This window comes from Ambystoma mexicanum, chromosome 2q (assembly GCF_040938575.1).
Source record: "Ambystoma mexicanum isolate Mex_15411 chromosome 2q, UKY_AmexF1_1, whole genome shotgun sequence".
Lineage (NCBI taxonomy): Eukaryota > Metazoa > Chordata > Amphibia > Caudata > Ambystomatidae > Ambystoma > Ambystoma mexicanum.
Window position 1 is genome coordinate 518,507,908 of NC_090924.1, and position 13,789 is coordinate 518,521,696.

At 45.3% G+C, this 13,789-nt stretch overlaps 1 protein-coding gene across 1 annotated transcript in view; it reads left to right on the forward strand.

The window, feature by feature from the left end:
* The first annotated feature begins 674 nt into the window (after positions 1–674).
* Positions 675–13,789, forward strand: part of INTS1 (integrator complex subunit 1) — a 2,112,141-nt gene continuing 2,099,026 nt past the window's right edge. The window contains exon 1 of the mRNA XM_069647642.1: positions 675–774. The gene's annotated coding sequence lies outside the window, so the exon portion shown is untranslated. The remainder of the gene's footprint in view (positions 775–13,789) is intronic.

A 13,789-nucleotide genomic window follows, 5' to 3' on the forward strand; every position in this document is an offset into this window, starting at 1 on the left:
GGTTGGAGGTGGGGGTTGAGTAGGGGTGGGATCTACAAACCACTGGGATAGCTTTAAAGTCTTACCTCCAAAACCTATCTGGTATCTTGCAGAAATGTTCCCGGTATCCAAATACAATGCCCACCTTAATCTCAGCCAGCCAGAGCATGCAGATTCCGGTTGCTTTCCGTTTCCCCATCTCTGGTGTCTTGCAGTAATGTCCATGTAGCCCGAATACAATGCCCACCTTAATCTCAGCCAGCCAGAGCATGCAGATTCTGGTTGCTGGCCGTTCCCTATCTCCATCTGGTGTCCTGCAGAAACGTTCCAGTATCCCGAATAAAGTGTTGACCTTAAGCTCAGCCAGCCAAGAGCAGGTAGATTCCGGTGGCTTTCCACTCAATCTCCATTTGGTCTTTCACAAACTTTTCTGGTATCTCCAAGAAAATCCCACCTTAACCACAGCCAGTCAAGCGCACTCAGATTCTGGTTGCAGTGGCAGCCGATAGCCGAAGCTTCCCGGCTCATACTTACCGCTTTCAGTTTCCTGCTAGTTGCAGCTTCCCAGTTCCCGCTCACGCTCACGAAAATTCAAAATGATGACGTCAGACGCTTAATGAATGTCAGGGAACGTGCCCAAAGTCACGTGAAGAATAGTAGGCGGGGCGTTGCTATGGTCAGTTTCTCGTATGGGAGCTAGACACTATCATTATCAAGACTCTATGGTACATCTTCCGCTTCCGGGCTGCGATGTGCAGACATAAGTGAATGGGAAATTATGAGAAGTTTTTTGAGGTGAGTACCTGTCTGTAGGTTGTTACAGGAACGGATCTTTGTATCCTCCTGGGATGAAACGGCACAAATCATCTGATATTCACGCTTTTGGGAAGTAGCACCAAAACGATACAGAGACCAAGCGCTATCAGCCTGAGACAGGAACACCTCCTCTCTCTCAGTGTATTGGGATAGACTGCTTTTTCATCCAGCCCTGGTTTCATTGAAAATAGCCATGATTTTAGCTGTCACTGTGAATGTGACACTTTCAACCCGCGGGCCACGTTGTTGCACAGGGGCATACAGCATGCACCGCTCGCTGATGCACACAAAGCACACGGTTGCAGCTAATTCTGTAAATTGAAAAAATATAATAGAGTTCCCCGTGGGTGGTGGAGAGCAGCTAAGGTTAAGTCCTAGTAGATAAATGAAACGCATGTAGGTAGTGTAAAATGCAGAATATTAAATTAACGCTTCTTTTACAGAGATGACTTAAAGCATACACAAAAGACGCAATGAACCAACCTGACAATTTAGTTTAGCAAATAAATTATAATTCTAGTTTTTTTCTCCATCCTAAACGGAAGCCTGCAATTTACAAAGTAAAAAATATTCACTGGAAACCAACACACGGTAAAAGAAAAATGCATCTTTATGCAGTATTGTCAAACCGCAGCCTGCAACTTTATTTACACCTATTTTTAATCAAACTTCATTCACACCTCTTCAGAGACAATGACCACTCCAAAATTTCCACTGGGTGCAGGGTCTGAAGCCATGTCCCGTTAATTGCATTTTAATGTGCTTACATTCAAAAGAAACCCAAAAAGGATAAGCCGGAGTGCAGCTCAGAAAGCCTGCGAACAGGTGATCACTGCGTTCAGTGTAATAAATAATGTGTGCACATGATGAACATATTTATTTATGACATGGCTTGTAAACTAAACCCCTGTACAAAAATAATCAGTATAGAGGATTATAAAACTTGTCAAAGACAGAATAATACACACATCACATTAAATTCATTTAATAATGCCTATTAGAACAGAATTAACTCGCATTCGGAAACTGTAATAAAAGGTGCCTAATTACAGTAAATTTAATGAAATTTGATTTCTTAACAAGATTCAGTGCCAAAATTCATCAGTGCTTAAGAAATCTGTGTCGGATACAAAGCGAGCAGTGAACAAATATATGTTTCAGCCAGGCTGACTTAGTATGTATGGCTGCTCGTGGGGGCCAATTTCAACATGTTTGGGGCCCCCCCTTGCTTAGAGAGGGAAACATAGTATGAGGCTCCCACATTTGAAAATCAAAAACCCTGAGATGTATGCCCCGCCCATAGCCACACAAGACTCTGCCCAATTGCACAAGGCTCCGCCCACATTTCAAAAAGGTAAACAATATTGATTGTATGATCAGCTATGTGCACAAAACTGCAGCAAGTGAAACTGTGCCCTCAAAAAAAACGTGTTTACCATTTTTTACAGTGCCCCTTTGCATTGGTAAACCTTACACTACTCCAGATAAAGACATTTTTGCTAACATCTGCAGACAGGTCTTCTCAGCTGCAGGCAAGGGGGCATCCAAACATCATTTATCAATGCGCACCCAGACACCATTCCATTCGGAGACAGCCTTCCAGCCTCTTTAAGTTGATTCTGGGAATATACCCCTAGTTTCCCTGTTATGACTACAAATCCCAGAATCTTTACCCCAAATGGTTGGCATGTGTGCACAACCATAACAGAGACGGACAAACTACTGCACTGAACAAGAAAAAAGTGCGCAGCAAATTTGGACTGAAGCATAAAATTGTCTCGGGCACCAATGTTAATGTTAAAGGTATTTATATAGCGCACAGTCACCAACGGAGTTGGTCTCCAGGTGTTCGGGCAGATCTGTAAACAAAAAGGTGGGGGTGGGTGAATAGGGCGTAGGAAAGTGAGAGGTGGTGTACTGTTGCCAGCTTCAGTTCGGTTTTTCCTGTGCACTGAGCTTGGATGTGCATATGGGATCCTCGCGTGCTGTTGTTGCGATCTGTGTGTTGATTGTTGTTGCGGTGTGGTGAAGTCCGTGCGGTTTGATGTGAGAGGTGGTTGTGTGGATTTTTGTTGTTAATTAAGTAATTAGAATTTTGAGGTTTTGGTTAGTGGGTTTTATGTCTCATAATCCCTGTAGTTTAGTTTATCAGTTTGTCATACTTGGTTGGTATATTCTTTCTCTTGGTTTGCTGATTCTCTAGTTTCTATGGCGATACTGTGGCTGGTTTCAGCAAATTAAATTGGATAAGTACCCCAGGTACGGTGAGCATTATCCCCTAGTTCGTTAGTGGTGTTATATTATCCTTAACAGCTCCTTGCTATCTATTTACTTTCGGGTGTTATAATCTTCTCTTCCCTTTCCTGACTGTCTAGTTTCAGGGCCGGGCGTTGAGGCTAGCCTCCATCTAAGTTTTGACCTTAGTACACCCAGGGGGCGAGCATAATCCCTGCTTAGGAAGTGGAGTGATATTATCATTCCCCGCTCCTTCCTATCTACTACTGTTGGTGGTCCACTGCTGCCTGTGCCTTTGACGAAATGCCAGGTGCTAAGGCCGGGTCATACCTTGCTCTCCCTTCTGATTGTTCTGGGGTGTACCTTGGTATTAATGATGTGGTTTGTATTTTAATTCATAAGTGGATATGTTACAGATCTTTATATCCTTATTTAATAAGGGTTGATGATTTAGGGAGTCAGAGTAGGTTCTTCTCTCGGTCTAGTTCCTCTGTGCATGTCCTTATCAGCATTCTTTCTGGTTATGGGGTGAAGAGCCATGATTTGAGGAGTTTCCTGAATTGTAGATGATCTCTGGTGGTATGTTCTTTGGTAGTTTGTTCCAGGTTTTTGGGGCGAGGTGAGAAAAAGAGGATCCTTTGAGTTTTCTCTTGTTGTATGATTTGGTTCCAAACGGATGCCGCTGCTGGATCTGAGTGGCCTTGCAGGGTTATGTACGTTTAGTTTTCTTCTGAGGAACTCTGCCACTTGGTCGTGGATTGCTCTGTGGGTTATTGTTTGTTTATTTATAATGCGTGCCAGACCCGAGGGTATCGGGCGCAGGTACAGAAGAAGGTTACAAGATTACTTTCAGCTTGGGTAAGTCAGTTACAGAGTAATAAAGGCAGAGGTATGCACTACTCCCTAATACAGAACACTTTAGGGAATTAGTCAGCATAGTAGACATACAGGCAGATTACATTAGGTACATGAGGCATATATATATGTAGATGAAGTCAGATAGTAATTACATATTTACATTACATTTACATTACTTTACATTATTACAGTTGAATGTACAATGCTACGATGATGATCAGATGAATGGTCATACATTCCATTGGTCAGGTATGTAGGTGGAGTCAGGGTTAAGGTTGGTACCGGAAGGGTCTAGTGTGGTTATTGGTCATTTTCCCTGAGCCAATTGATGGTGTTGTATACAGGTTTTAAGAAATGTTTGGTCTGCCCTCAAGGTGGGTGGGAGGGAGTTCCAGAGCTGCGCTCCTTTGGCAGGGAAACTACCTCCACCTGCTTTGGTTAATTTGAATCTGGCCACTATTAGCGTTGGCAGTTCTGGTGGGACGACCTGATGTTTTCCTAGTAATTCTTTGCACAAGGTAACGAGGGGCTGCGTTGTTGAGGCATTTGTGGATAAGCGACACCTTTTTCAAGCAGATTTTGTCGTTAATGGTTAGCCATTTGGATTGTCGCCTTGCTGCTGAGATATGATCCCTTCTGGCAAGGCCCAGGGCCGATCTCCGGGCGTTATTTGGTAGGATTTGGAGCTTATTTAGAATGTGTTTGCTGGCACCTAGATATAAGGTATTACAGTAATCCAATTTACTCAAGATTAAAGCTCAGGCGAGAGTAATACAACTTTCCTTAGATAAGCAAGGCTTACCAGCTCTAATTAGCTTGCAGGTGAATGCCGTGGCCGAAGCCATGGCTTTAACCTGTTTGGTGAAGGTTAAGGTTGAATCGAGGTAGAATCCTAGGGTTGTTACCTCTTTAGCGACTTGTATAATGTTGCCATCTATGTTAAAGGATGAGTAGTTGGGGCCAAGTTTGTTGAGATTGGCTGTGGTCCCCAGGATGAGTAGCTCTGTTTTGTCATCATTCAGGCATAGTCCGTGGGCGGCCATCCATGCCTGAATAATGAGGTAGATTTTGTTTACTAAGGCCATATCCTTATCATAATCCCCGGAAAGCGGTATGAGGATCTGGGTGTCATCAGCATAATTGGTGTATGTAACACCCAGGTGGTCCAGATCATCAAATAGAGGCTTAGTAAGATATTATACAATGTGGGTGGTGAGGCACAGGATCCATGTGGGACATCACATGTGAACGGGATGGAGTCTGCTGCTGCAGTAGGCGAAAGACTCTCATGGTCCTATTGCTCAGAAAAGGTTGAATCCAGAGGATTGCATCCTGAGTAAAGTGTGCTGCTGAGTTAAGGTGGTTCCGTAAGACTAGGTGGTCGACCAGGTCGAAAGCAGCAGGAAGATCAAGAAGGAGTAACAGTGCTCTGTTCCCCTTATCCCTAAATTCGTCGATCTTTGTTTTAAGATCGATCAAAGCTGTCTCAGTACTGTGTTGAGGCCTGAATCCAGATTGGCTGGTTCCAAGGAGCTGGTTGGATTCCAAGTAATCCTGAATCTGGAGGTAGCCCGCACTGTCTAATATTTTGAGCAAGAAAGGCACTGTCGTAATGGCCTGTAATTGGCTGGGATGGAAGGGTCAAGAGTTTTTTTTTTTAAGGAGGGGGAGGACCCAGGACTCCTTAAGGTTTTTTGGGATGGTACCTGTTTCAAAAGAGGCATTCATTAGTTTTGTTATAAAGGGAGAGGGGTCTATTGCAGCATCTTTAATGATATGGGCCAGGCATTGGTCACCTTGGCAGTTAGAAGGTTTGAGGGAAAGTATGATTTAGCAACGGCTAGGTTGGGCAAATTTGCTTTTTTCTTAGCGATCTTGGTTTGGAGCAAAGTGATTTTATTCATTAGTGTGTTCTGAATATCTGCACACCAAAGTTTATCTTTTACGCAGTTCTCTACGAGTGGTATGGGGGCTTCCAGTTCTTTTAGTATGATGAAAAGTTCTTTTGTTCTTGATTTAGCCTGGTGGATTCTGCTGTTGTAAGATTCCTACTTGGTCTTAATTCTTTTTTATATTGAGCTGCAAAGGTAGTTAGGGCGTTTTTTTTATTTTCCTCGTTCGGTAGGTGTTTCCATGTGGCTTCGCATTTTCTTTTTTCTGCTCTCAATAATTTGAGGGGGAGAGTGAACCAGGAGTTCAAGTGAGCTTTTGGTTTGATCTTTCTAATTTTTAATGGGGCGATCTTGTCTACGGCTTTAGTCATCACTTTATTGTATTCGTTTACTAAGGTAGCTGGGTCCGAGGTATCAGCAAGTGAATTGAGGGTAGGTATGATCAATGCCATAAGTTTGTCCGCTGTAATATTCTTTTTGTTCCTGGTGAGGATGGTGGGGCTGTTGGCGTGTGTGAAGTGGTGGAAGTTTTGCCTGCCAGGGTAAAGGAGAGGAGGGCATGATCAGTCCAGAATAGAGGGGTTATGGAGGTAATAGAGGCAGTGCAGTTCAGGTCAGCAACCCAGGGTAGGATGGATCCTATCTTTTTTGTGCGTGGGTGAGGTAACTCTTTGTGTGAAGCCAAGTTCAGTGAACATGTTAGATATAATGATGGCTTGCTGGTCATTTGGGTCGTTTAGCCCCAAATTGAAATCTCCTAATACTAATATTTGAGACGTAGTTTTCAGATTATCCGATAGGATTATAGATATATCCTCCTCAAAGGTGCCAAGGGTGCCTGGCGGCCTATACATATGGTGGATAGTAAGTGTTTGAGAATTGGAGAGGGTGAGTTTTGCAGAGGGTGAGTTTTGCAGTAAGTGATTCACAGGATTAAAGGTTAAGTGGAGGGGCTAGTCTCATGGCGAGGGAGGATTTAGCTATGATGGCACTGCCTGCACCTCTGGCGTTAGGTCTGTCAGCCCTGAGTATCATGTAATTATCAGGGACTGCAAGCATAAGGGCAGGGCCTGATGCTGCGTGGAGCCATGATTCAGAAATGGCCAGGAAATCCTAGTCTTCGGAGCAGATTAGGTCAGCTATTTCTGTGGCGTGTGCCACCACAGATCTGGCGTTAATGAGAGTGCACTTGTAGTCCGGAGAGTTGTAGGTAGGCCGGAGAGTCAGTCGATTAGCTTGGTAAGCGGTTGGCTGGTTGGGGTCAAGAGGTTGAGTGGGCGTTGGTTGTTTTGTAGGCGAGCATGTTTTGGGAGAAGATCACGCTCTGCTGCCTTCCAGCCTCCACCCTTGCCCTGCCGGGCTCTCCACATTGCAGCCGATCACGCTCTGCTGCCTTCCAGCCTCCGCCCTTGCCCTGCCGGGCTCTCCACATTGCAGCCGATCACGCTCTGCTGCCTTCCAGCCTCCGCCCTTGCCCTGCCGGGCTCTCCACATTGCAGCCGATCACGCTCTGCTGCCTTCCAGACTCCGCCCTTGCCTTGCCAGGCTCTCTACATTGCAGCTGATCACGCTCTGCTGCTTTCCAGCCTCAGCCCTTTTCCTCTGGACTCCCTGCTCTACAGCCTGCCTCACTCCGGTTGCCTACAGCCCTTGTCCTCTGGGCTCCCTGTTCTGCAGCCTGCCTCACTCCGGCTGCCTACAGCCCTTGTCCTCTGGGCTTCCTACTTTGCAGCTGATCACGCTCTGCTGCTTACTACCTACCTTTTTCCGCTGGGTTCTCGGCCTAGCAGCCCTCTACAGTCCTCTGCAACCTTCTACGGTCAGCGGCCCTGCCCCTGAGGGCTCACTCTTTGCTGCCCGGCCCTTCTGGGTTCCTTGCCGTGCAGCTTGCTTTACTCTGCTGCCCTAAACCCTATCCCTCTGGGCTCTCTACCTTACAGCCCTGCTCCTGTGGGCTTGCTCATTGCTTTCCTGCTCCTCTGAGCTCTCAACCTTGTTCCTTACTGTCCTCTGCTATCCAATCCTGTACACAGCTTTCCCTTAATTTCCTTCTGCTAGTTTGCTATCAACCTCCTTTTCCTGGATTTGTCTGTAAGTATCTTCTCTTGTACTGTTTGTAGACCCTTTTGTACAGAGCTTGTCTGTTGGTTCCCATCAGTCAACCTCTGCCCCTTCTCTTGTCTCGTTTCTACATTACGGACACCCATAGCTGCTGTTCCAAGCCATGAGCAAACAGCGTGGGCCTCTGTTAGAGCAAACTGTGCAGAAGGCTAGAGTATTTCCTAAGGTTCGTGGAATACTCATTTCCTATATCTGCATACACCCCAAGAGGGAATTCTTTCTGTATCTTTTTCCTTGCTACTCTTGCCTACTCTTTTTGTTCTCTTTCCTTTCTGCTGTGTGTGTACTTATCTGTCCACTTTATTTAGGCACAACCACCCAAACCCTTTCTGGGTGTCCTGTGCCACTCTTAATAGAGTGCCATCCCTGACACATAGGTCTTCTCTCAGGGGTCTGGTAGTTTTCCTTGCATTAGCTAACGGCTCATGAAGTTTGGTTAGTATAGAGCAGAGTTTTAGATTTCTTGCTTGCGTGTTGCAAGGGAGATTTGTTTTCAGTAGGCTGCTAATGTGGTTCTGCTGAGCCAGAGGTTCAGTTGTAGCGGGATCGTGGATATACAGGCGAGGTTTGGAGACCACTAAGGGTCCTGTATAGCGTTTGGTAGTTGTACTATGCGTGGTGTTAGGGTTCAACTGGGATAAATAGGGGGGGGAGAGTGATCCATAAGAATTGCCCAATTGCTTCCCCAGGGAGGAGCTGTTAGGTAGTTATGCACATTGATTTGAACTTGATCCTCTGTTTGATGGTAGCCAGTGTAGCGTTTTCAGCGCTGGTTTGATGATTTAAGGAGCAGTCTGGCCGCCACATTTTGTATGCATTGGAGTTTATTTAGCAGTCGTTCCGGCAAGCCTTTATATAGGCTGTTGGCGTAGTCTAGTCTGGACATGATGAGGGCGATGACAGCAGTTGTTTTGTTGGTGAATGAGAGGAATGATGGGATCCTTTTAATCGAACGCAGGAGAAAGATAGATTTCTTGATTAGGGCGTTTACTTGTGGTTCTAAAGTGAGTTTGTTGTCCATCAGGACTCCCACCAGATGTTTTACAGTCGATGATAGGGCTGGGGTTTCGCCACGTTCGGTTGGCCATGAGATGTAGAGGTTGTCTTCTCCATTTTTTGTGATGATCATTATTTCTGTTTTGCCTGGGTTGAGTTGAAGGTAGTTGAAATTCATCCAGTTGAATATTTCACGAAGCCAGTTCTCTAGTGTTGTATTGTTTTCTTGTGAGTCTTGTATTTTGTAGATTATTTGTGTGTCGTCAGTGTAATTGTAACAGGTGAGGCCATGTCTTTCGATGATTTTAATTAGCTATGACAGGTAGATGTTGAATAGTAGTAGCGAGAAGGATGATCTTTGTGCGACTCCACATGATGATTCTCGTGGGCTTGATTTGTAAGGATTCATCCATATTGTTTCTGTTCTGTTTGTTAGGAAGGATCCGACCCCAAATAAGGCTTTGTCAGTGATTCCAAATTCTTCCAGTCTCATAATGTGGATGTTGTTAACTGTGTCGAATGCTGCAGAGAGGTCTAAAAGTATCAGAGCGGTGCTGTTTGCATCTGCGTTCGCCTTTAGATCATCCCAGATTGCAATAAGTGCTGTTTCTGTTTCTCTCATCAGTCTGAAGCCTACTTGTGCCTGGTTTAATAGGTGATGTTCTTCTTGGGTTGTTCTATATATGTGTGTTCCCAGGAGTTTAGCTGGGTAGGGGATGTTGGAGATGGGTCTGTAGTTGGAGAGGTCCTCTACGTTTCCTGTTGTATCCTTGAGGAGTGGTTTGATGTAAGCTGATTTGAAGGCTTGAGGCACTCTCCCTGTTGAGATTGATTGGTTGAGGACGTTCCTGTAGTATTCCATTGGTGTTCCTTGTGCAAGTATTGATTTGTAGATGTCAGAGGAGCAGGTATCCGCGGGGGAGCCAGATTTGTTGCTTTGATTTACAAGTTTGATGAAAGTCTCCACTGATAAGTGCGGGAAGTTTCAGTTTGTTCTTGTGTTCCTTGCATCGGTCATTGTCTTCAGTGTAGTGGTTGTATTGGAGTGCTGTCGCATCAGGGAGGGTTTTTAATTTTGTTTATGATTTTAAACAGTTGTTTTTGGATGTTTGGTGCTTTGATCGTTCTGTTGTCGTATTTCCTTTTTGCTTTTTGTATTTTCTTTTTGTATTAACGGGTATGTTGAAGTTTTTTTTTCCCGCAGTTTTTATTGATCCTAGTTTTTGTTTTTTCTTTTTCTTTTTCATGGCACCTACTAGTGGGGTGAACCATTTTGCTGTTGCTCTTTTGCAGGATGGATTGAAAGGTTTTTCTTTTGCGATCTCTGATTGTTGTGGTGATCCAGTTGTGAAGTATATCTATTTTAGTGTCTAGGTCAGCTTCGCCCATGGTCGTTCGTTGTTTGGTGATCTCCAGTCATTCCGTTAAGTGGGGCTTGTGATGAATCCTGTGGAGTAATCACCAAACCACAGCCTAAACTCTCCACCCATATGGGCCAGGGAAGGCAGCCGCTACCTGATCCTAACCCTCGGGTTGGTATCGGGGTGGAGAGGGGTGGGGGGCAGACATGGAAGGAGATGGCCATCAAGGGGAAAGGATGACTCCACTAGGAGAGGCATAGTATTCATCTCTTTCTGAGGATGAAGATGAAATCATTCCCAGATATGTAACGGCATACTATCAATGTACCAATCCCTCTAATATCAATGTTCAAAGAACCTGCTATAAAATGCTAGTTAAACAGAACAGAGTTGGTTCATCAGAGACTCAGGAATTAAAGGTGAATACCTTGAATTGCCATCATTCTGTCTTTATTTATACATTTTTGTAATGCACAGACACTGGGGTATCATAGCTTTTGTTACAGAGGTCAATATGCAGGTGTATAGGTACAGTAAGCAGTGTGTAGTAGAATTAGACATACTTGTCAAAGAGCCAGGTTTTATTAATCTTTTTGAAGGCAGCGTAATGTTTGTTTCTGATGTGGGCCGTAAGGGAGTTCCAGTGAGCCGGGTGCCGTGACTCGGAAGCTGACCCCTCCAGCTTTCTTGTTTTTGTAGCAAGTGGTGAAAAGCAAGATGCTGGCATTGGATCTTACGAATCGCACTGGGTGTCTTTAAATTGTTGCGGTATAAGGGGGCCTCTTTATGGATGCATTGGTGAGCCAGTGTCATTGAAGTCAATGCGTGTTTGATGGGCATCGAGTGGACTTCACGTCTGGTTGCTGAGATGTGGTCGGATCCGCAAATCCCGAGTGCTGCTTGAAGGGCTTTGTTCTGCAGGAGTTGGAGTTTTGCTAGGTTGGAGGCTGTTGTGCCCATGAATAGTACATTACAATAGTCCACTTGCTGATGATGAGCGCTCTCGCAAGTGTGAGGCAGTTACTGTCTGAGAAGAATTGCCTGCTCAGTCAGATGAGTCTGGAAGTATGGGCAATGGAAGAGGCTAAGACATTAATGTGTCTGGTCAGCATGCAGGTGGAGGCCCAGGGTTTTCACGCTTTTCAGGACGGCGAGGACCGAATCATCAATACTGGGGTAGGAGAAGGATGGGGCAAGATTTTTTAGCCGGTAGGGGAAGCCCACAATGAGGAGCTCTGCTTTATCATCATTTAAACAGAGGTTGTGGGTGGCAATCCGGTTTTGTATTGTGCTGCCAACTCTGTTGATGGAGGCCGTATCGAGGGAGTAGTCCCCAGTGATGGGTATGAGAATGTGTGTTATCTACAAAGTTAGTGTAGATGATGCCTAGGGAGTCTAAGAGATCGAAAAGAGGTTTGGTTTAACTGTTGTAGATTGTGGGCAATAGGCAGGAACCTTGGGGTACCCCAAGGGGGACTGAGATGGGGTCAGCAGCTGCATCGTCGATGGAGACTCTAGTGGTACGATCGCTGACGAAGGATTTGACTCAGGAAGTGGCCTAGGGGGAGAACTGGAAGTGGAGGTTGAGGTGCTGGTAGAGGGTGTCATGGTTGACCAAGTCAAAGACGACCAAGAGATCTAGTAGAAGGAGATGTTGGTCATTTGAATTGTTAGGTCAAGTAAGGTGGTTTCGGTGCTGTGCTTGTGGTGGAAGCCAGACTGTCTTGTTCCTAGCAGATGGTTCTGTTCGAAGAAGCATGTATTTGAGTGTAGGTGATATGGTTGAGGATTTTAAGAAGAAAGGGGACAGTAGTAATGGGATGATAGATAGTGGGGATGGCACAGTCTATGGAGGGTTTCTTGAGGAGGGGTGTGTTTCAGGCTGACTTGATGCCGGTGGGTACTTTGTTAGACAGAAACGAGGCATTGACAAAGTATGCGATGTGAGAGAGGGTTGCGGCGCAGAGCTTGATTGAATGTGCTGGACAGGTGTCGCCTTTTGCAGCTTGATGGCTTCAGGGCAGAGATGGTTACCAGGACTTGTCTCTTGAGACACCTGGGAGAAAGTGAAAGGAGGGAAAGGCTGGGGGACATTTGTGGGTACTCTGTAAAAAGTGGGGCAGTGGCTTTGGCACTTAGCAAGGCTCTTTTGGTTTCAATGTTGATCACTAGTGAATCAATTTTGTTGGCGAGGGCGTTCTGTATGGTGGTACACCATGCTTTATCACATTGGGTCGGAGCAGTAGCGGGGGGGGTTCTCCAGCTCTCTTAGGATAGTGAAGAGCTCTTTAGTGGTGGAGGCAGCTTCAGATATTCTGGTGTTGTATGAATTGGCTTTGTGCAAAACCATACCCATGTTGTAGAGTTTGGATATAGCCGTGAGGCTTTTGCTGTTGCTTGGAGTGGGGTGTCTGTGCCAGAGGTGTTTGATGGCTCTTTTGTTTCTACGAAGGGGAATGAGGTCATCGGTAAACCAGGGGTTGGTTTGTATGTGAGGTTTAGGAGTTTGACATTTTATGGGAGCGTGCTGGTTCATGGTAAGGAGAAGGCAATTATGATGGGCATTGGCAAGGTTTTGGGGGCTCTTATTGCCGGTTAGCGATAAAGAATTGAGGAGGCTCTGAGGAGGGTCTGGATTGTGGGATCAAGCAAATTGGAAGTGAGCTTGCAGGTATTGTGGACCAGTATAGGGCGCCCCGGAGAAGGCTGCACTGAAAGAGGTTTCTCGAGGGAGATGTCGAATTCTGTTGAGGGAGTGGTCAGAGCAGACTACTGGGTTGATGGCTTTAACATTGACAGTGATATTGGTAGAGAGGACCCAGTCCAGCGTGTGACCATTGTCATGTGTGGGGGAGGAGATCCATTGGATGAAGTTTATGTCTCCTAGTGCTTGTGCTAACACTGTTGCTTTGTGGTCCGATGTGTCCTTAAATCCAAGGATGATTCATTTGGTGGTGAGTTTGAGAAAACGTGTGATCAGGAGCAGGGGATCGATGTCTGGGATGCTGGTGCAGTTGGGCTTCCGATACGTGAGGAGAAAGTTGTAGATGGATTGAGGATTAGTGCTCAGTTTGAGAAGAAGCATTTGGTACCCAGGGATGGGCGGAATGGGGATGGGTCGAAGCTGCAGTGAGGATTTGGTGATGAGTGCAGCTCCTCCTCGGGCGTTGATTCTGTCGGTCCTGACACCACTTGTAAAGTATTTCAAGACAGTTATGTGAGCCCTGTTTTGTTTTTAAAATACTGAAATAAAAGTCTAAATTATCAAAGAGTAGCGTTGGGTGAGAAAATGGTCACTCGGCATTCTTCGGTTTATTATGCTTCAACATTTCCTTATTAACATTCTAGCAAAAGAGAACATTTGTTCTGCCAATCAAGTGAATTTCTTTTTTTTTTTTAAACTTCCTTTTATTATTCAGCGTGGCAGCAAAACACAGGCGAACAGCATCAGGCAAATACAATATGAATACAGTGTACATAATGTAGGTGCGCAGAGGTTACTACACATAATAACACAATCAATGGGCACAA